The 22,950-nt window shown below is 34.6% G+C and overlaps 1 pseudogene; it reads left to right on the top strand.

Annotated features, from left to right (window-relative positions):
• Positions 1 to 5,024: 5,024 nt before the first annotated feature.
• Positions 5,025 to 15,833, top strand: LOC110800396 (60S ribosomal protein L23-like; annotated as a pseudogene).
• Positions 15,834 to 22,950: the final 7,117 nt, after the last annotated feature.

Raw genomic sequence — 22,950 nt, 5'->3', positions numbered from 1 at the left:
CTTTGAGCCATACCAATTCTAAACAAGTCAGAAGACGGTGACTTGTTGAAGTTTTGGTCAACGGGTTAATCTTGACTTTTTTGGATATTTTTCTGTAAGTTTTAAGCTATTTTTTTGTTGATTATTCTTTTTAATGCTTATTTTTGCTATTCATCGACACGATTTTTAAGTAATCATCTTAACACATTTTCGAGGTATATATTGGGCCTGTTTGGTCACTAGCTTTTTGTTGGCTTTTTCATTGGCTTCTGACTTTTTAATGTGGTCAAACAGCCAAAAAATGTGTTGGTAACTAGCATGTTGGCTGGCTGAAAAATCAACTTTTCTGCCAAAAATGAAAAGCTGGAGTTATTAGCTTTTTAGGGTTGGCTTTTTGCTTCTCAGTACCTAAATTACTTTTCTATTCTTGTTTTTCACTAATTAACTAATAATTAATAATTTAATACTCTATAATTAAATAATTAATAATTAAATAAAAAATTAATTAATTAAATAAAATAATCAAAAAATAATAATTAATAATTAATAATTAAGGAGTAGTACTCCGTTATTAATAAGTAATAATTAGTAATTACTAATTAGTAATCAATTATTAATTATTAGTAATTTAGTAATTAATACTTAATATTTCATAATTAGTAACTAGTAATCTATAATTAAATAATTAATTAATTAAATAAAAAATAATTAATAATTAATAATTATAATTAATAATTATGGAGCATTAATTAATAATTATGGAGCAGTAATTAATAATTAATAATTAAAAATTAGTAATTAGTAATTAATAATTAATTAATAATTATTAGTAATTTAGTAGTTAATATTTAATATTTAATAATTAATGATTAATAATTAATATTTAATATTTAATTATTAAAAATTAATATTTAATAATTATTAATCATTAAAAATTAAAAAATTAAAAATTTAATAATTAATTAGATTTATAAATAATAACTGATAATATTAAATACTTAATAATTTATATTTTTCAATTAGTATACACTAATTTATAAATGGTAACAATAATACTCTAATTATTTAATTAATAATTTATGTACTATGTATTAATTATTACGGAGTACATAGTATTCCGTACATAACATTATTTAAAAATGAACAAAAACTATAAAATGTCCTTAACTGTCATTTTACATAGCTACAACCAACATCCAACAAACGAATTTACCAAACATGTTTGTAAACAATCAATAGTCAAACAGCCAACAAAAGCAGCCAGTCAAACCAGCCAACTAAAACAGCCGACAGCCAACAACCAACAACCAATTGCCAAACAGGGCAATTAGCCATGATTTTTGGGGCCATAGCTTAACAAATTATTTAACGCGTGTTTTTTGAGATGACTTTTCGAGGTGTATAGTAGTAGGGAAAGTTTTAAGATGCAACTTTTTTGACACGTTTTTTGGTGCATCTTTCGACGTGATTTTTTTATGCGTTTTTTAAGGCGTCCTTTTTACACACTTTATGAGGCGAAAAATTATGAAACAAAAAAACATATTTATAAAGTTAAAAAAAATATAAATAAATGGATATCAGAAAGAAAATCAAATACTCCATCTGTTTTTGAATGGTAGTCCCTTTTGGAATCTAATACAATTCAATAAAAGTGTCACATAAATTTCAATAGAATATAACCCATGTGGGTAGGAGAGAGAAATAATTGAGGGGTTTAATGGGGATAAAAGTTTACTTAAGAGTAAACAAGTGAGCTGCATGTTGAGATATTTATGAGGGTATAAAGGGGGAAAATGTTGGACATATAAGGAAATATTCCAAAAGGGACTATTAAAAAAGAGCTACTCAATTAAGAAAGGGGACTAACATTCAAGAACGGAGGGAGTACAACCTTTTGGAAACGAAATGAATATTCAGCCGTCAGAGATCAAGGTTGAGATGACAGGAATAACTATGCGATAACATTTCACCACGATCAAAACAAATTAGTCTTCCAATTGCTTATCTTTCATTTTTAAAGTCGGTATTTGATTTTTCGACTCCAATCTTAACTGATTTGGATTATTTAAATTTATTTTAAGTTGGATATTTTCCCCACGAAGAACTTATCATAAAGTGGCCTTTAAAATTATCAATGTTCTTCTCGAAAATGATCAATAGTGCCTTGAAAAGTGTGCCTAAAGTTCATCTTGTAAGTGTAATCCCCCGTAAATTTTATACATTTTATTAATATATTTTAACGTATAGTTATTTATATTTTAATAGAATTTACGAATTTTAATAATAAATATATAATTAACGAATATTTATTTTTATACGTTTTAAATATTCAAACGGTTTATGAAATCAAAAATAATTTTAGAATTTTACGTTGAAAAGAATTTGAATTACGAAAACACGTTCAATTGAATCTGGAAAAAAAACAATCCTAACCGTTTTGGGTTCAAACAAACTCAATCCTAGTTCTAGCCCAAATTGTAAAAGCCCAAAATTTCCTACCCATGTTTCAATTTACGTTAAACAAACCTACTCCTCCCTTCTCCTCACTTCACGTGAAAACTAAACCAAAAAAAAACCCAAAACCCTCTTTGAAGTCTTTTCACGTAACTGCTTAATTGCTTCCCCTTGATTGCTTGTGCTGCCGCCGTCGAGCCACCACCACCGGCTGCTTCCTCCCTCGTCGTCCCTCTCCGTCGCCGCCGGTAATTCTTCCCTCCTTCTCTCTCTTTAGTTTCTTTTCTTCCCTCGTCGTTTTCCCCTCCTTAAAGGTGCTATTGGTTTCACAGCACCACCGCTCGCACCACCTACACTTTGCGCCTAGCCGCACCGCTGATGTTTCGCCCAGCCTCCGCGAGTCTCCTCGCCACCTGCACAACACCACCTTCGTCAGCCCAACCGACCGTCGCTGCCGCGCCGCTTGTGCTCCGCCGGCCAGCCACTCCCTTCTTGTTTTTGGTTAATTCTCAACCCTAAACTAAATTATGTTTTAGTTATGTTTTATTAAATATGTTTTATTAGTTTATTCATGTTTCTTAAATTAAATTATAGTTTTATTATTAAGTTAGGAATTTCAGATTATATACTTTGCATAATTAATAATTTAATTTTCAGATTTATATAATTGAATTAAAATAAGGATTTTAGTTATTAAAACATGAATTTTTAAGGTTTTATTAGTTTTAAAATCATGATAGAATGGTTTGAATTATTAAAATTATTAGTTTTATGTTCTAAGCATGATAATTTGGTTTTGGGAAAGCTTTAAACGATTTCATATTGCTGAAAATTTAAAGTATGATGTTTGCGAAGAGTTTTCAACGAATTTCAATCACTAATTCAATAATTATGATGTTAGGAAATCAAATATTCAATTTTGGATATTGGGGAAGGTTCTAAATATGTTTAGGATGTATTTAGATGCTTTGTTATAGTTGTGAATGATTAGAAATTGATTGGGAATCCTTGTTGGTTGTTTTAGGCGGAGAATTCTCTTTAGGACTTTTGAAAGTGTTAAAGTGGCCTATTAGTTGTTTATACAAGGTACGTACATACCTGTGTGCTTGGGGATGTGTGCTTATGTTGAAACATGTTGTTATGTCTTTGAACTTGGTTATGTTATGTCTTTGAACTTGGTTATGTTATGCCTTTGAACTTGGTTATGTTGAAATTTACATGTTTAATGTTGTTGGATGAACGTGTTGAACATGGATTTTTGTATGAGAATTATAACATGTGAGTATGGATTATTGATGCAAGCATGTCAGTTGGGAACTTTATTTTTTATATATATATTGATTCAGATCGATTGATCGTTGTTCTCTTTTAGCTTTTCACTACTTTATAAGGGCCGAGGACCTTGTTTAGTAAGTTGAAACCTTATACCCATATAGAGGGGTTGATCAGTATTAAAGGAAAGGTTGGATTAATTGGAATAAGTCTTGATTGACATCTCTGTGATCACTTACTTAATTCCAAGATAAAAACAATGGAGAATAATTATTGATTATATGACTTATGTGATTGTTGAGTCATAACAAAGTATTAATCTGTAAATCATGTAAAGTGAAACTGAGTAGCAATAGCTTTAGACTGTGCACGTCTAAAGTGACGGACAATCAGGAGTTGGGGTCATGGGTCGCCTATGGCTTTCTCTAGGCCGGATTGATCACCGGTTCTATTTTATTCAAAAGTCCCTCGATATCGCATGTCATTGGGGTTTATGGAGTCGCGCCCGTACCTCGTCTTCCTTAGTGAAGAAGTTTCTAGTAGTCAACTCAGTCCATTGACTATTTCAATTAAAATAATATTAATGTTATAAAAGTCTAGTCCAGTCTAGTCTAGTCTAGTTAAGTGTGGTTTCAAATTATTATGTTTTGGTTGTCCTTAAGTACGTTATTAGTATCATGTTAGGATTGTTCGTTTAATAGAATCATGTTAGGATTATTATTGATTTAATATGTAGTACTCAGCTTTGTTGATTACGTGCTTTTGCTTGTGCATGTTGATCATGGCTATGCCTTATTGATCCTGTGATGACCCAATCTTTGGTGAGAAGTCTCTAGGGATCCATAAGCATTGTCTATTGCAGATTTGAAGATGATGCATCACTGGGGTTCGGGATCTGGAGAGATTTGTGTAGTCGTTATTTTATTTCATTTGTATTTGGTTTTGTTGGACTTGTTTTAATGTACTCGAATTTGATTTGAACTAATTAAGTTGACTCCGGTTTGTTGGTTTTGGGTAGTTGACTTATTTAAATTATTAAAGTTATTTATTATGTTTTCCGCTGCAAAATTCTAAATAAGCCGAAACGTTTTCACACGGGCGATAATACCTTAATAATTCTCTATAGTTATATTTATAAAAAGGGTTGTTCTAGAAAAAGGAGAATTGTTGGGGTGTTACAGTAAGGCATACTACCTCAGTTCGACAATACATGCAACATTTCTTTTTGCACGTATTCCAACACGCTTCTTTGGACATTTATATCTAAATGTGTATATAAAAAGTTGATATTTTTCTATTCTCTGTTACCTTTCTTCTTCTCCTGCAGCGATAATGTCGAAGCGAGGGCGTGGAGGAAGTGATGGAAACAAGTCCAGGATGTCACTGGGTCTTCCAGTGGCAGCCGTGGTGAGATGTGCCTATAATACAGGAGCAAAGAACATATACATCATTTCCGTTAAGGGAATTAAGGGTAGGATCAACATGTTGCCATCAGCTTGTGCTGGTGACATGGTCATGGCTACTGTCAAGAAGGGAAAGCCTGATCTCCGTAAGAAGGTTATGCCTGCTGTTATTGTTAGGCAACGCAAGCCATGACGCCGAAAGGATGGTGTCTTCATGTACTTTTGTTAGTTTCACTGAGTTCCTCAAGAGGGGGGGGGGGGCTGAATTGATATTTTACGATTTTACAAAAATTAAACTACTAGGAACAGAAACAGTAAAATATGCAAGCAAGATTTAGCGTGGAAAACTCTCTAGGCCCAATAGAGAGGAAAAAAACCACGGCCCCTTTGGGGACTTAAACACTTTTACTAATTAGGCAAAACAACTCAGTTTCTTTACAAGCCTAATCTACTCGGGCCACAATCTGTAAATCGTCTCTGATCACAGATGACTAGGAACAACCCTCTTTGTTCCTTCCCTTATGAAAACAGTCCCTCAACTGCTTCACCTCACGGATCTCTTGCGAGATCTTTCACTCTTGCTTCAGTAAGCCTGACTCAGGCTTATCATACAATAACTCAACACAATGATAAAACGAATAGATATTTAAACTTAAATACTAACACAAGATATAAAACCAAGTAACAAATACTGCTCTATATGGGAACAGGAACACACACTTTTAAAGATTAAAACTTTAAGGGTGATACCTGAAAGCTTCCGGTTTGATAGCAAAAAGTCTGATAAAAACTTTCGTAAATAACTTGAGGTTTATTTATAAGAACGAAGAGTTAGATTCCAATTCAACACAATTTAGGACTCTTTTCAAAAGATAGATTTTCGCAAATAAACTCATTAAAACGCGTTTTATAAAATCTATCCCTACGTATTCAAGAGTTGTATAGCAACTCAAATTCACAGGCATATTACCTCAAGTAGGATTTGTAAAATCAGTTTCAAACTTCTAAGTTTATCTAGAAATAAACTGATTTATTTTTGTTTCAAAAATATAATTTGGACTCTACGAAAAGACTTTGTTCCCATACTAAGCAGTATCTGAGTTACACTGATCTTATACCTTTCGATACTTAGAAGACTTCCTAGACAACATTCTTTTTAGTCTTGGCTTCAATCTTAATCCTTGTTTTGAACTTGTTCTCCTCATGGCTTCTCAGCTGGTATCATTGTACTCTTGTTCTTGCCAAGTGTACTGATCGCTTCATGTTAACCTGTCCCTGACATTCCTTTGATAACCAGTTGTGAGTATAGCTTAAGTTTGTCATCGTCAAAACTCAGGAATCAACAATTTCCCCCTTTTTGATTGATGACAACCTTACAACTTGATAAGAGTAAAATATGCAGATAATGACTAAGGAATGAAACAAGGTGCTGCTGACAATCATACTTCAAACCTCAATCAGGAACAGATGTGACGCATACTGAGGTTTCGAACTCATGCATAGATACAAATATTTGAACACAAGTTGCCCCCCAATATCTTCCCCTTTGGAATTATCAAAAAGGGTAGTTGAAAAACGATTTCATAAGATAGAGGAGAAAGAAATAGAGAATTATGTTACCGCAACAGACCGAGAAGCAGTTTGCAGCTCAAGTCGATCAACGGGTTTGATCGCACCCCTGCAAGCAAAACAAGGCAATAGCAACATAGAGCACAACACAAGCAATAATTCTACATGTCAGTGTGGGTCAACTATCAGAACGTAGGAAAAGCGCACTAATGATCATTAGTCATAAACTTGGCACATTCAAAACATCCACAAAGAAAAATGTTCAACGACCAAAGAAAGAAGTAATTGTTTATCAGAGAGCAAAATATATGGGGTGGGGTAAGGCAGTATAAGTAGCAGGGTCAGGCTTGGGGTGATCCAGGAGCAGCATTATCATCATTTGCCACCTCCTCTATGATCATGTCAGCAAGACGTTCTGTCATGTCGTTGAAGAACTCTGCCTGATCCTGCTGCATCTTGTGAATCAGCTCCTGCAAAGAAGTAACAGCTGACAACAGAACTACATTGTCCAGCTGTAGTTGATCCACTTTAGCCATCAGGAGCTGAACTGAACCGTCTGGTGAGGGAGCAGCAGATTGAGTTTCACCGTCCTTGTCTGAATCTGAATCTTCGACCCTATAGACCGGAGGTACACCTTTTGAAGAGCCGGCTAGACGGCTACTGCGACGAATAGGCTGATAAGATGAGGTGGCGGGAATGTTCTTGGGAGATGAGGTGGCTTTGGTAGGACTTGTCTCTTTCGGGCACAGGTCAACAGGAACACCCTCTGTCTGACCCTCTGTCTCCTGACAGGGAAATGGTGCCTCCTCTTCCTCATATGAGAGCTCTTCTCCCTCATCTAGCTCTTCTTCTACACCCTCTATATCGTCCTCATCCTGTGGGGTTGTGTCTCCAACCAACAACTTCCCGACACAGACAACCCCATCAACAACACTCAGACTTACACCATGTAGACAAGCTTTGTTTAGAATGTGGGCTGGAGTATGTGGTTCAGATGTATATTTTGTGAGATCAACCCCCACTTTGCGCATGATAAAGGTCAAAAGGGAGCCGTATCCAACCATGTTGTTTTGAGAAATGCTGTGGGTGAGGTGAGCAATAAAGACCATGGGAAAGTTGATTTGGCGTTGAGATTCAAGGAGAAAGATGTAAATGAGGTCTAATCGACTGGCTAGGGCTCGTTTATCATGACGCGGAACAAGTCCTCGACGCACCACATTAAACAGGACTTTCTGAAAGGGAGTTAGAAGAGATTGACTTAGGGCTTTTGGGTGTTTTCCCTGACCTCCAAAATAAGAGTAGACGTCTTCCATTGTAGCACCTCCTAATTCAATTGGACCTTTCCCCTTATGGTAAACATCCTCCCCCAGCACAGGCACTTTGAACCAATTCCCTAATTTTTCAGCATCAAAACTAAATGACTTTCCATTTACCTCCGACTGACAAACCCCCCCTTTGTTTATAAAATTTGAACAGAATTCTCCCATAGCCTCAGGGTACATGCAAGCTTTGGAGCACACATCAAACAGAAATGTCCACCCCTATGACTCAATGGATTCTAGTAATTCAACAAAACCAACCTCACGACACCAACCAAAATCAATACTCAACCCAGGGAGCATGCGATCGGGGGGAAAATAATGAAATTTTGGGGATTCAAGTTTTACCTTTTTCTCGACTGGAAGGTGTGGTTCCCCCTGAGTTGGTGCAGCGACTTCCTTTTTCAGAACGAGTTTCCTTTTTGTGGCCAGCTTGGCGGTGGACTTAGCTGCCGATGGTTTGGGTGTGGGTTGCTTCGGAGCCATGGATTCTGGGTAGACTGTTTGGAGAGGGATGGCTGTGATTATCGGTTCCGAAGGAGAGGAAGGGTTTCTAGAGTTTGGGAATTGAAGTTTGTAGAGAGTCATGATTATTTATAGGAGAGGTGGTTGGCGAGTGGATCAGGAGAGAGAGAGAGGGATTTTGAATTTTAAATTCTGGGGTTTGAAGATTAATCGGCGCTGTTTATAGGGGGAATGATTGGAATCTGAAGGGGTTTTGTTGGGAATTGGTTTGTGGGAAGCGTGTTTGAGTGAATAAAAATGAATAGTAATGCATGCACCGTGTTCGTAAGATTCACTGAATCAAATTAAATGCTTTCCATTCATTTTTAGTTTTCCCACTTAGACCTAGAATTAATGCAAGTATTGAGAGCAAGTGCAGTTACCTTAGAAGTGTGCAGACGTGGCTGTGGTGATGCACAGCTGGGTTTTGCAATCTGAGCTCGATTGTTAGTCCATTCTCAAATAAGTAAGAGATATATATATATATATATATATATATATATATATATATATATATATATATATATATATAGGCCCCTTTATTCTATCTTTAGTCGACACCCGCCGAAGCATAGTAGTATCCAGTATATGGATTGAAAAGAATAGTTAGTAACTAGAAACCAAAGGAACGGAAGGCTGTCTGCTTGCACCTGTCAAGTTAAAGGATCTTTTTTCTTAGCCTCCCTGATCTGTTTACTTAAATCTTTCTTAGCTAACGCCACCTTTGTCAAACAGCAAGCTGTAGATCTACAGGGTTGGTTGCTTCCAACAAAGCTAGTTCCTATTCGAGCTTTTCTATTCTCTCTATATATATATATATATATATATATATATATATATATATATATATATATATATATATATATATATATATTTTATTTTTTTTTTTTTTTTTTTTTTTTTGTTTTTTTTTTGTTTTTTTTTTTGTTTTTTTTTTTGTTTTTTTTTTGTTTTTTTTTGTTTTTTTTTTTTTTTGAAAAATCCACAAGGGTTAAAAAAAAATAAGGGCAACAAGGATCAAGTTATTCGTATCATACCAAGTTCTAACCTTAGTTTGTCGTATCTGTCCCTGGATAGTGGTTTGGTTAAGATGTCAGCAACTTGATCTTCTGTGGGACAGAATTCAAGCTTGACTAATTCCTTTTCCACATAGTCTTTTAGAAAATGATGACGAATGTGAATGTGCTTGACTCTTGAATGATGAACTGGATCCTTTGATATGCAGATGGCACTAGTGTTGTCACATAATATAGGAACGCAACTTAATTTCATACCAAAATCTCTAAGTTGTTGTTTGATCCACAGCATTTGGGAACAGCATGAGGCAGCAGCTACATATTCAGCTTCCGTTGTGGACAATGCCACAGTGTTTTGTTTCTTTGATGCCCAAGATACGGCACATGCTCCTAGGAACTGAACCATTCCCGATGTGCTTTTTCTGTTTACTAAATCACCTGCATAGTCAGCATCTGTGTATCCTTTGAGGTCAAAGTGATCATAGTTAGGGTACCATAAGCATAAGTCATCTATTCCTTTTAGATATCTTAGAATTCTTTTGACTGCTGTAAGATGAGATTCTTTTGGATTGGATTGAAAACGTGCACAGACACCTACACTGAATGCAATGTCTGGTCTACTTGCTGTGAGATAAAGTAACGAACCTATCATACCTCTGTATTTTGTTTGATCAACACTTTTACCTTCTTGATCCTCATCTAGTCTCGTGGTTGTTCCCATTGGGGTATGATTGCTTTTAGCAGACTCCAATCCATATTTTTTGATGAGATCCTTGATATATTTTTGTTGGTGGATCATGATGCCTTGTTCCGTTTGCTTAATTTGGAGACCTAGGAAGAAGTTTAGTTCTCCCATCATGCTCATTTGAAATTCTTGCTGCATTAAGTCAGAAAATTCTTTGGAAAGATCTTCATTAGTAGCACCAAATATAATATCATCAACGTATATTTGTACAATTAGTATGTCTGTGTCTCTTGATTTAAGAAACAGGGTTCTGTCAACCTTACCTCGATTGAATTGATTGTCTAATAGAAAATGAGAGAGACGTTCATACCAGGCTCTTGGGGCTTGTTTTAGTCCGTACAGTGCCTTGTCAAGCTTGTACACATGTGAGGGATATTCTGGATCTTCAAAACCAGGTGGTTGTTCCACGTAGACTTCTTCTTTAAGATATCCGTTTAGGAATGCGCATTTTACATCCATTTGATAGAGTTTGAAGCCCATGTATGAAGCAAACGCTATAAGTATACGTATTGCTTCCATTCTGGCAACTGGAGCAAAAGTTTCTTCGAAGTCTATCCCTTCTTGTTGATTGTATCCCTTCACAACTAATCTGGCCTTGTTCCTGGTAATTGTAGCATGTTCGTCTTGCTTGTTCCGGAAGACCCATTTGAGACCTATTACTCGATTGTTCAATGGTGTGGGCTCAAGATGCCACACTTTATTTCTTTCGAATTCATTTAGTTCCTCCTGCATTGCAATGATCCAATCAGAGTCAGTTAGTGCTTCTTTATAATTTTTAAGTTCAATCATGGATAAATAAGCGTAGAAGGCACAAAAGTTTTTGAGTTGGGATCTTGTTGGAGTTCCACGTCCGAGATCACTGATTATTTGGTCAAGTGGGTGTGAGCTTTGATGTTTCCAAGGTCTGGGTTGGAAAGGTGTAGTGAGTTCTTCAGCACGCTGTTCCACTTGAGTATTTGGTTCTGTATGATCTTCAGTTTGCATTTGTTCCACTTCGACTGTGCCCCCTTCATGTGTTTCTTCATCCTGAGCCTGTTCTTCTATTTGAGAAGTCCTTCTTACTTCTTCGTCTTCTGTTTCTCTTGTGAGTCCTAGTTCGAAGTTTCCATCAGGGGTTGTACCTGTAACAGATGTTTGGGAGTCAGTTTCATCAAATATAATATGTATGCTTTCTTCCATGCACATGGTCCTTTTGTTGAATACTCGATAGGCTTTGCTGTTTGAGGCATATCCCAAGAATATAGCTTCATTACTTCGTGCATCAAATTTTCCCAGTTGATCCTTTCCATTGTTGTGGACGAAACATTTGCATCCAAAGATTCTGAGATGTATTATAGAAGGTTTTCTTCCTCTATACAATTCATATGGGGTTTTGTTTTTGATGGCTCTAATTAATACTCGATTGAGCACGTAGCAAGCTGTGTTTAGAGCTTCGGCCCAGAAACTTTTTGGAAGTCCACTAGCAATCAACATTGTCCCTGTCATGTCTTCAAGAGTTCGATTCTTTCTTTCTACTACACCATTCTGTTGAGGTGTTCTAGGAGCAGAGAAATTATGATCTATTCCTGACTCTTTACATAGGTCATCAAATTTCTTGTTTTGGAATTCTGTACCGTGATCTGATCTGATGTGGACCAGTTTGTGATTGCTTTGTCGTTGGACCCTAGAGGCAAAGGCTACGAATTCTTCAAATGTTTCCTCCTTACTGGCTAGGAAAATTACCCATGTGTATCTTGAGAATTCGTCTACAATTACGAGCACATATCTCTTTCCACTTCTGCTTTGGATTCTCATTGGTCCGCATAGATCCATGTGTATCAGCTCCAGTGGTCTTGTTGTACTGATTATTCCCTTTGACTTAAAGGAGGTCCTTACTTGTTTACCTTTGACGCGGGCATCACATACTGATAATTTTGCGAACTTTGTATTCGGAAGACCTGTGACTAAATTTTTTGAATTCAATTTATTCATTAGAGAGAAACTAGCATGACCAAATCTTTTATGCCATAATAATGGATCATCTTCAATAACGCTGAGACAGGTCAGATTGGAGTGAGGAACAGAGTTAAGGTTGACCACATATGTGGTCCCTTTCCTCTGTCCCTCTAAGATCACTGTGTCAGTGTTACTGTTGATGATTAGACATTTATTCGAGAAGAATTTAGCATAATTTCCTTTGTCACATAATTGAGAGATGCTTAACAAGCTATGTCCTAGACCTTCAACTAAAAATACATTATCGATGGAGTGAGACTTTGACTTACCGACCTTACCAATCCCAATGATGTTACCTTTCTTATTATCGCCAAAAGTCACAGTTCCACCTTCATAGGTCGTGAGTGAGAGAAATCTGTTTCTGTCTCCTGTCATGTGCTTGGAACAACCGCTGTCTAGGTACCATGTGTTGTTCCCCCTCACTTCGACCTGTATGAGAATTTTTAGTTAGAGTTTTTAGGAACCCAGCATAGCTTGGGTTCCTTGCTTGGAATCAAATCGATCTTCTTTACCCATTTAGTCCTGGTGTGTTCTATGTTCTTTTCCAAGCCTCTTTGGTTTTTTGGGCATGAGTTTCTGTAATGACCAATTAGACCACAGAAGGAGCATACTATGTCACTGTAGAGATCTACTCTAGTCTTTCTAGGGTGACGTTTCTTATAATTGAAACCTAGTCCTTCTGTGCGTTTGGTTCTAGCTTCTTCTATCCATTTAGGTGTTCCTTCTATTCTGTGTCTAGTCTTTCTAGCTAGTTCATCTTCTAGGTTGGTCTTTTCTAGGTGAATATTGACTAGTTCCAGCTGAGTTCTTTCTAATTCATTTTTGTAAGAGGTTTTAGCCTTGGCTACTTCTAGGTCAATTACTTCTAGTTTTAGCCAGGAGTTCTCATTTTGCAAGGCTTCACAGATTTCTTTTAAGTGGAGATTCTGATCAAAGAGATTAAAGAAACGATTGTCTATATCTATGTTTGTATTTTTAGTCCATTCTAGTTCCTCAGTGAGTTCTTTTATAGAGGTCTGGTGTTTTTTATCGGATTCTAGCTTTTCTTTTAGGAGATCCTCATAGTCACTAGTGAGACAGGAAAGCAAGTCAAACAACTCTAATTTAGACAGAGATTCAAGTTTACACTTAATTTGAGCAAGGCTTGCCTGGAATTTTTCCGATTCTGAGTCTGATCCATCTTCTTCGTGTTCAGCTACAAGACATAGGTGAGCTGTTTCTTCGTTGGGTTGCTCCTGTTCCTCATCGGAAGAAGTGTCTCCCCATGCAGCAATCATGGCTTTTCTGACCTCAGTTTTGGAGAATGAATTCCTGTTGTCTTTAAATCTGTCTTTGGATGTTTCCTTTCCTTTTCCTCGTTCTTGATCCCAGAGAGGACATTCCCTAATGCGATGCTCCAGGTTTCCACACTTGTGGCATCCAGTATTGGTTTTGGAGAATCTTCGATTTGGTTTGTCTCTGTGATCCCCATCTTTGTAGTTCCTAAACATTCTTCTGAATCTCCTAGCAAACAGAGCTGTCTCCTCATCTTCTTCAGAGTTTTCATCATTTTCAGTTTTTAGAGCAAGGGCCCTATTTTTGGTATTCTCTGAAGGTCGAGCATTCAATTGCAGTTCATGAGTTAATAGAGACCCGGCCAGTTGTTCCAAGTTAAATTTGGTGAAGTCTTTAGTTTCTTGAAGGGCCGTAACCTTGGCCATCCAAGGATCTTGGGGAAGACTTCTTAGAACCTTCCTAACTTGTTCCTCAGGAGTTATGATTTTTCCAAGAGAGTTCAATTCATTGATGATGTTTGTGAAGCGAGTGATCATGTCTTGAATTGTTTCAGAGGGCTTCATGGTGATTAGCTCATACTGATGCATTAAGAGATCAATCTTTGATCTTTTGACTTTGTTTGTTCCTTCATGAGTGACCTGGAGCAGATCCCAAATCTGCTTTGCATTCTTGCAGCCCATTACTCTATTGTGTTCGTTTGGACCTAGTCCACAGTGCAGAATTTTGACAGCCATGTCATTAAGTTCAAGCTTTTCATAGTCGGCTTTGTCAAATTCAGCTATTGGTTTAGGAACAGTTTCTCCAGAGGAGTTTAGCTTAGTGACTTGGAAGTCTCCTACTTCAATAACTCTCCACACTTGATAGTTCTCAGCCTTAATAAAGATCTCCATCCTGTTTCTCCAATATGAACAGTATTTGCCACTAAACATAGGAGGTCGCTGTGTTGAGTATCCCTCTTCTAGTTTCTCGGTAGTGTTCATAGCTTCAGAATCGTTTTTCCCGACAGAGTTACCTGCAGTTTAAAAGGTTCTGGCTCTGATACCAATTGTTAGTTTCACAGAGTTCCTCAAGAGGGGGGGTGAATTGATATTTTACGGTTTTACAAAAATTAAACTACTAGGAACAAAAACAGTAAAATATGCAAGCAAGATTTAGCGTGGAAAACTCTCTAGGCCCAATAGAGAGGAAAAAAACCACGGCCCCTTTGGGGACTTAAACACTTTTACTAATTAGGCAAAACAACTCAGTTTCTTTACAAGCCTAATCTACTCGGGCCACAATCTGTAAATCGTCTCTGATCACAGATGACTAGGAACAACCCTCTTTGTTCCTTCCCTTATGAAAACAGTCCCTCAACTGCTTCACCTCACGGATCTCTTGCGAGATCTTTCACTCTTGCTTCAGTAAGCCTGACTCAGGCTTATCATACAATAACTCAACACAATGATAAAACGAATAGATATTTAAACTTAAATACTAACACAAGATATAAAACCAAGTAACAAATACTGCTCTATATGGGAACAGGAACAGACACTTTTAAAGATTAAAACTTTAAGGGTGATACCTGAAAGATTCCGGTTTGATAGCAAAAAGTCTGATAAAAACTTTCGTAAATAACTTGAGGTTTATTTATAAGAACGAAGAGTTAACCCTAGATTCCAATTCAACACAATTTAGGACTCTTTTCAAAAGATAGATTTTCGCAAATAAACTCATTAAAACGTGTTTTATAAAATCTATCCCTACGGATTCAAGAGCTGTATAGCAACTCAAATTCACAGGCATATTACCTCAAGTAGGATTTGTAAAATCAGTTTCAAACTTCTAAGTTTATCTAGAAATAAACTGATTTATTTTTGTTTCAAAAATATAATTTGGACTCTACGAAAAGACTTTGTTCCCATACTAAGCAGTATCTGAGTTACACTGATCTTATACCTTTCGATACTTAGAAGACTTCCTAGCCAACATTCTTTTTAGTCTTGGCTTCAATCTTAATCCTTGTTTTGAACTTGTTCTCCTCATGGCTTCTCAGCTGGTATCATTGTACTCTTGTTCTTGCCAAGTGTACTGATCGCTTCATGTTAACCTGTCCCTGACATTCCTTAGATAACCAGTTGTGAGTATAGCTTAAGTTTGTCATCGTCAAAACTCAGGAATCAACAACTTTGAAGATAATGCTAGAGTTATTGTCAATCCCAAGGGTGAAATGAAAGGATCTGCTATCACCGGTCCCATTGCAAAGGAGTGTGCCGATTTATGGCTTAGGATTGCAAGTGCTGCCAATGCCATTGTCTAAGAGATGTCAGTTCATATTTCATTTCAGATATCAGTTCAGAACTTTGCTAACTTTTGGTTTGCTAAAATTCAGATGTTTGTAGTTGGACAAGGAACAATGCATTAGCATATTGGAAATCAGCTTACGATTAGATCTTAAATACTCGTACTTCGTTTAAGAAGTCCACTTGTCTTAAAAAAATAAAAATAAAAAAAATTGATAATTGAAACCATCGCATTGATACAAATTTAACAAGATCTTACTTGACTATATCTTTTCTTACATAGAAATATTGTTAAGGTTGATTGATGAATAGTGCCCAAATAAGAAATGATGCATGTATTGTGAAACGGAGGTAATATTAAATAGTCACCTCGAAAAATATGTCAAAAGTCTGCTCAAAAAACGTATCAAAATGTTGCCTAAAAACATGTCTAAAATACCCATGGGAAAAATAGGTTCAAAAGGCTTATTTTTAAGTGAAAATTCTAAGGTGATACTCCTATTGAGTATCACCATATATAGTGTTTTATTTATTTTATCTTTTTTTATTTCAATGAATACATTTTCTTATTTTTATTAAATGATTTGTAGTATTTGAAAATCTTTTTCTAAAATACATATATTTCTGTAAAAACAAAATCTCAAAAAATTAAAAACATTAATCCCCAGCCTAATTAAGTTTGCATCCGGCCAGGAACACCGTTGTAGACACCTACTTTTGTCCCCATTCCCGAAAGGGAAAGGTTCGATGATGAAAACATAAATCTCCACTTGACAACGCATCTCCTTAAAATTAACGAATCTCAATTCCCCTTTTTATTTCACCCGAAACCTGATATTTATAGAAAACTGCTATTTATGGAAACCTGCTAAAAATAGTAACTGCCGTAAAAGGTAGCTTCTAAAAGTGGCAAATCATAAAGGATAGAAACCTGTCAGAATTAGGTGTTGCATTCCAACATAAATCCTAAATGAGATAGAAAACTGCGAGAATCCTATTCCTAATATGATTCGGAAATAAGAGTTACGTATTAATTAAAATCCTAACGAGCCTAGAGTTCGTAACGGGTCCAGACGCATCCCGTCGCAAGGTTAATACGCACTAAAAGACTCGATTAAGTCTCAAACTCTACGGATTTCAGGAATCCGAATCTGACTAAGAAAACAGCCCAGACCCTATTTTCAACGCCTGACTCTGGGCGCCGAAATCTTCGGCGCCCAGGCCTGGGCGCTGAAAATACCTGGGTACGTGTTTTTTCCTAACTCTTTGTGGATTAGAACTCTGCAATTCTATCTTTCCACGAACTCTTCCCTATAAATACAGCCCTAAATTCGACGTGAAACACACAACACACAATTCATATTCTGAGTATTGACTCCAACCCTTAGCCTAAGCCTCACGCTGCGAAATTGTTCACGCGTTCTGTCGCAATCGATCCATAAATCGAACAGAACGTATCCTGTCCCATAATTTGAGATTTGTTAAATAAAGAGGAGAAATAGCAAAGTCAAAGTGGTTAGTTTTCTGAGAACCGTGACGCACCTCTCAAGGGTGCGTCGTAATGTGTCCCTTTTCGATGATTTAACTGCTTTCCTCGCCCTTTTTATGAACTGTTAAACTAACTAAATCTGATTGTTCTATCACGCCTAACAAATATAATATTTTTGGGAAATTGGATTATCATGCTAGGTCCCTTAATGCTATCTAAATCAGATAATCGCGATCGATCTAGTATTATATGTTGCATATTGCTAAAATCAACTCAGATTAGTTTAATAGTTAACGCATGTCCTTTCAATTATTTATGCTGAGCTAGTAAGGATATCCTGCCTCTGGAGTTATCGACGAGCGAAGTACTCCTCTCGGTAGTTACAGTCCCCCGAACCCTCAATCTCTACCTTGCGGGTGTATGTTGAGAGATCCCCACACCAGGGATCACAAGGGAACCTATGGCCGTCGTGGTCAAACATAATTGCACTCCCTTTATGTCACGATAACCGGGTTTTGTCAGTTTTTCTCATTGTCGTTAAAACCTGAATGGCGACTCCTATATTACTAGTCAATTGGGTGTAAACTCACAGGAAATCCAATTACACTTGATTGAATAAAAAGAATCGTCACACCCACGAGGGACGAGGTCACGCATTAGCTTCGTGCTTTTTCGACCCCCTCACAACCGTCGTCGTAGCCGAAGATCGGCGAAAGAGAGGATGAGGGGTAGATTTGGTGGTCGGCGAAGGGGGAGAGGGGAGGGGTAACTTCGGTGGTCGGCGAAGGGGGAGAGGAGGAGGGGTGGCTCTGGTGGTCTGGTGGTCGGGGGAAGGGGACGAGGGAGATAGGAAGGCGGCGATTGGGTGGTCGGCTAAGGGGGAGAGAGAAGGGGTGGCGGCTGGTGGTCTGGGTGGTCGGATAAAGGGGGATAGAGACGGGGCGGAGATTGAATGGTTAGTGAATGGGGAGAAAGGCGGGACGACGGTGAAGATCGAAGGAGTTGGCGGTGGGGGTGGTCCAGAAGTCGAAGAATAGAATCAATAGTTAACAATTATCTTCTGTATAAATTGAACAAGGAGCTGGAGGAGTTGGAAGATACATCTTCAGTAGTTATTTAAGTCCCCAAGGTCCTGGGTTCGATACCCATTTACAACAAAATCTTAAATTTTTGTTTTACACCCAAAATTCTATATGTTTATACTTTTTAGTTTTTGTTTGATATTGGTATTTGATGCTTTAATTTTATTTTTATTTTTATTATAATACCTTTCCAAAATTATTCATGAGCAGCGACCACCACGAGTACAATCAATAAAAACCTTGAAAAGGCCAAGAAATTTAACGGATTGGAATAAATCTAGATTGAATTTGCAAAGACAACTCAAAGAAATTCATTCAACAACTCCAATTTTTAATTTGAACAAAGAAATACATTCAACAACTCCAACTTTAAATTTGAACAAAAAAATTTGATTTTATAACTCCAATTTTGAATAATAGACTCAGAAAAATCCCTGAATTCTAATTTAAAGCACGACTTTTATTCATTTAAGATAAACTATTATTCATTTAAGCTCCACTTTTATTCATTTAAGATCAACTATTTTATTAATTTAAGCTCCACTCTTGTTCATTTAAGTTGTACGTTTACTCATTTAAGCTTCGCTTTTGTATATTTAGAACCAAACATTTATTCATTGAAGCTCATCGTTTATTCATTTTCCCCATAATAAACATGGTAATTATTGAAAAAAAAGCGTATAAAGCTTGAAAATGAATAAACGGTGAATTGCGATGAATAAAAGTTGAGTTATATATATATATATATAAGTGAAACTTAAATCTTTAATTATATGTTCTTAATCATAACATTTCATTTAATTCTAGAGGTGTGGCTATGGGTGTTTCAAAGGTTGGTAACTCCCAAATAACATTTTGTTCATTACCAGAACAAAAAAAAAATAACGTTTGCATCTACCAACTACGGCATAGGTCATTACCACATTTTGAAAATGAAAAAAAAAACTTGAAAATGAATAAATGGTGAGATGAATGAATTAAAATTAAAATGTATAAACATAACAAAAAATAAAGTTTGCATCTATCCAACTACGTCGTTGGTAATTACCACATATTGAAAATGAATAAACGGTGAGCTGGATGAATAAAAATTAAAACGTATAAAACTTGAAAATAAATAAACGATGAGCTTCAAAGCATAAAACTTGAGTTTTAAATATATAAATAAAAGTGAAGCTTAAATCTTTAACTATATGCTCTTAATCGTTACATTTCATTTAATTCCTAGAGGTGTAACCGTGGGTATTTCTTTTGTAAATATTTATTTTTAATCAAAACCAACTTAAACACTAAAATAGACTTTGTATAATTTGAAATCATCTTTACATTTTTTAATTTGATTATTAAAATGGAAGAAAACGAAAAGATCCAAAGGTTGGTAACTCCCAAATAACCTTTTGTTCAATACCAGAACAAAAAAATAAATTTTGCATCTAACCAACTACAACATTGGTAATTACCATATATTGAAAATGAATAAAAACTTGAAAATGAATAAACGGTGAGTTGAATGAATAAAAATTAAAACATATAAAACTTGAAAATGAATAAGCGTTGAACTTCGATGAATAAGTGTTGAGTTTTAAATATATAAAAGTGAAGCTTAAATATTTAAGTATTGTTCCTAATCGTTACATTTCATTTAATTCCTAGAGGTGTGACCATTGGTGTTTCTTTCAAAAATATTTATTTTAATAAAAAACAACTTAAACAATAACATACTCCCTCCGTTCTTAAATATTAGTCATGTTTTGACTTTTCAACTAGTTTCAACTCAATATTTGAACATAAATATCTCCAAATACGTATGTTAAAAAACAATAAAAATTTGATATTATTAAACTACACGTTGAAACGAACAAAATAAGATCTTACATGAATATGTTTTGAAGTACGTATTGGAAAGAAATTAGAAGATTCTCTTCAATTGTGAATAGTGTCAAGATTTCAAAAGTGACTAATATTCGAGAACAGAGTGAATATGATTTTGTGTGATTTGAAATCTCCTTTACATTTTATAATTTGATTATTATAATGAAAGAAAACGAAAAGATCCAAAGTTTGGTAATTCCCAAATAACCTTGTGTTCATTACCAGAACAAAGAAAATAAAGTTTGCATCTAGACAACAACAACAACATTGGTCATTACCACATATTTAAAATGGATAAAAACCTTAAAATAAATAAACGGTGAGCCGAATGAATAAAAACTAAAACGTATAAAACTTGAAAACGAATAAACGATGAGCTTCGAAGAAAAAAAAGTTCAGTTTTAAATATGTAAAAGTGAAGCTTAAATCTTTCATTATATGCTCTTAATCGTTACATTTCATTTGATTCTTTGAGGCGTGACCATGGGTGTTTCTTTTTAAAATATTTATTTTAATCAAAAACAACTTAAACTATTACTTATGACTTTGTGTGATTTGAAATCTCCTTTACATTTTTTAATTTGATTGTTATAATGGAAGAAAATGAAAAGATCCAAATGTAGGTAATTCCCAAATAAACTTTTGTTCATTACCAGAAGAAAAAAAAAAGTTTGCATCTAGCCAACTACGTCATTGGTCATTACCATATATATATATATATATATATATATATATATATATATATATATATATATATATATATATATATATATATATATATATATATATATATATATATTATGCTCTTAATCATTACATTTCATTTGATTCCTAAAGTTTTGACCATGGGTGTTTCTTTCAAAAATATTTATTTAACAACTTAAATAATAACATATGAATTTGTGTTATTTGAAATCTCATTTACATTTTTTAGTTTGATTATTATAATGGAAGAAAATGAAAATATCCAAAGGTTGGTAATTCCCAAAAAAAAATTTATTCTTTACCAGAACAAAATAAATAAAGTTTGCATCAAGCCAACTACAACATTTGTTACTACCACATATTGAAAATGAATAAAAACTTGAAAATGAATAAACGGTGAGATGAATGAATAAAAATTAAAACGTATTACCAGAAGAAAAAAAAAAAAAAGTTTGCATCTAGCCTACTACGTGGTTGATCCTTACCACATATTGAAAATGAATAAAAACTTGAAAATGAATAAACGGAGAGCTGAATAAATAAAAATTAAAACGTATTCAAGTTGAAAATGAATAAACGATATTTCGAAGTATAAAAGTTGAGTTTTAGATATATAAAAGTGATGCCCTTAAATCTTTTAATTATATGTTGTTAATCGTTACATTTCACTTGATTCTTAGTGGTATGACCATGGGTGTTTTTTGACAAATATTTATATTTAATCAAAAACAACTTAAACAATAACATATGACTTCGTGTGATTTGAAATATTCTTTATATTTTTTAATTTGATTATTATAAAGGAAGAAAACGAATAGATCCTAAGGTTGGTAATTCCCAAATAACTTTTTGTTCATTACCAGAACAAAAAAAAAAGTTTGCATCTAGTCAACTACGTCGTTGGTCATTACCACATATTGAAAATGAATAAACAGTGAGGTGAATGAATAAAAATTAAAACGTTTATTTGATTTAATTCAAGATTTTTTTATATAAATATTTTATACATTTATTTAATTTAATTCGAGATTTTTCGACATAAATATTAAAAACTACTCATAAATTTTTAATAAGTAACAAAAATTTATATTAATTATAAGATATTGAATAATATTAAACTATTTATAAAATTATAACATCAAAAAATGATTATTGGAAAGTGTGGTAATGACCAATGACATAGTTGGCTAGATGCAAACTGTATTTTTGTGTGCTGGTAATAACCAATGGCGTTGTTGGCTAAATGCAAACAGTATATTTGTGTTCTAGCAATAACCAATGGCGTTATTGGCTAGTTGCAAACTGTAACTTTTTTCAAATAACTAGAACAAAAAAAAATTATAGTTTGCTTATAGCCAACTAAGACATTGGTCATTACCACATATTGAAAATGAATAAAAAATTGAAAATAAATAAATGGGGAGCTATATGAATAAATATGTATGAAACTTGCAAATGAATAAACGGTGAGGTGAATGAATAAAAATTAAAGCGTTTATTTAATTTAATTCAAGATTTTTCGATATAAATATTTTAAACATTTATTTAATTTAATTCGAGATTTTTCGACATAAATATTAAAAACTATTCATAAATTTTTAATAAGTAACAAAAAATTTATATTAATTACAAGATATTGATTAATATTAAACTAGTTTTAAAATTATAACATCAAAAAATGATTATCGGAAAGTGTGGTAATGACCAATGGCATAGTTTGCTAGATGCAAACTATATTTTTGTGTGCTTCTAATAACCAATGGCGTAGTTGGCTAGATGCAAACTGTATATTTGTGTTCTAGCAATAACCAATGGCGTAGTTGGCTAGTTGCAAACTGTAACTTTTTTGTAATAACTAGAACAAAAAAAATATAGTTTGCTTATAGCCAACCGAGCCGTTGGTCATTACCACATTGAAAATGAATAAAAACTTGAAAATAAATAAACGGTGAGCTATATGAATAAAAATGTATGAAACTTGAAAAT

This window comes from Spinacia oleracea, chromosome 6 (assembly GCF_020520425.1).
Source record: "Spinacia oleracea cultivar Varoflay chromosome 6, BTI_SOV_V1, whole genome shotgun sequence".
In the NCBI taxonomy this organism is placed as follows: domain Eukaryota; kingdom Viridiplantae; phylum Streptophyta; class Magnoliopsida; order Caryophyllales; family Amaranthaceae; genus Spinacia; species Spinacia oleracea.
The sequence above is the reverse complement of the archived record's forward strand: the minus strand, read 5'-3'. Positions and strand labels throughout refer to the sequence as shown.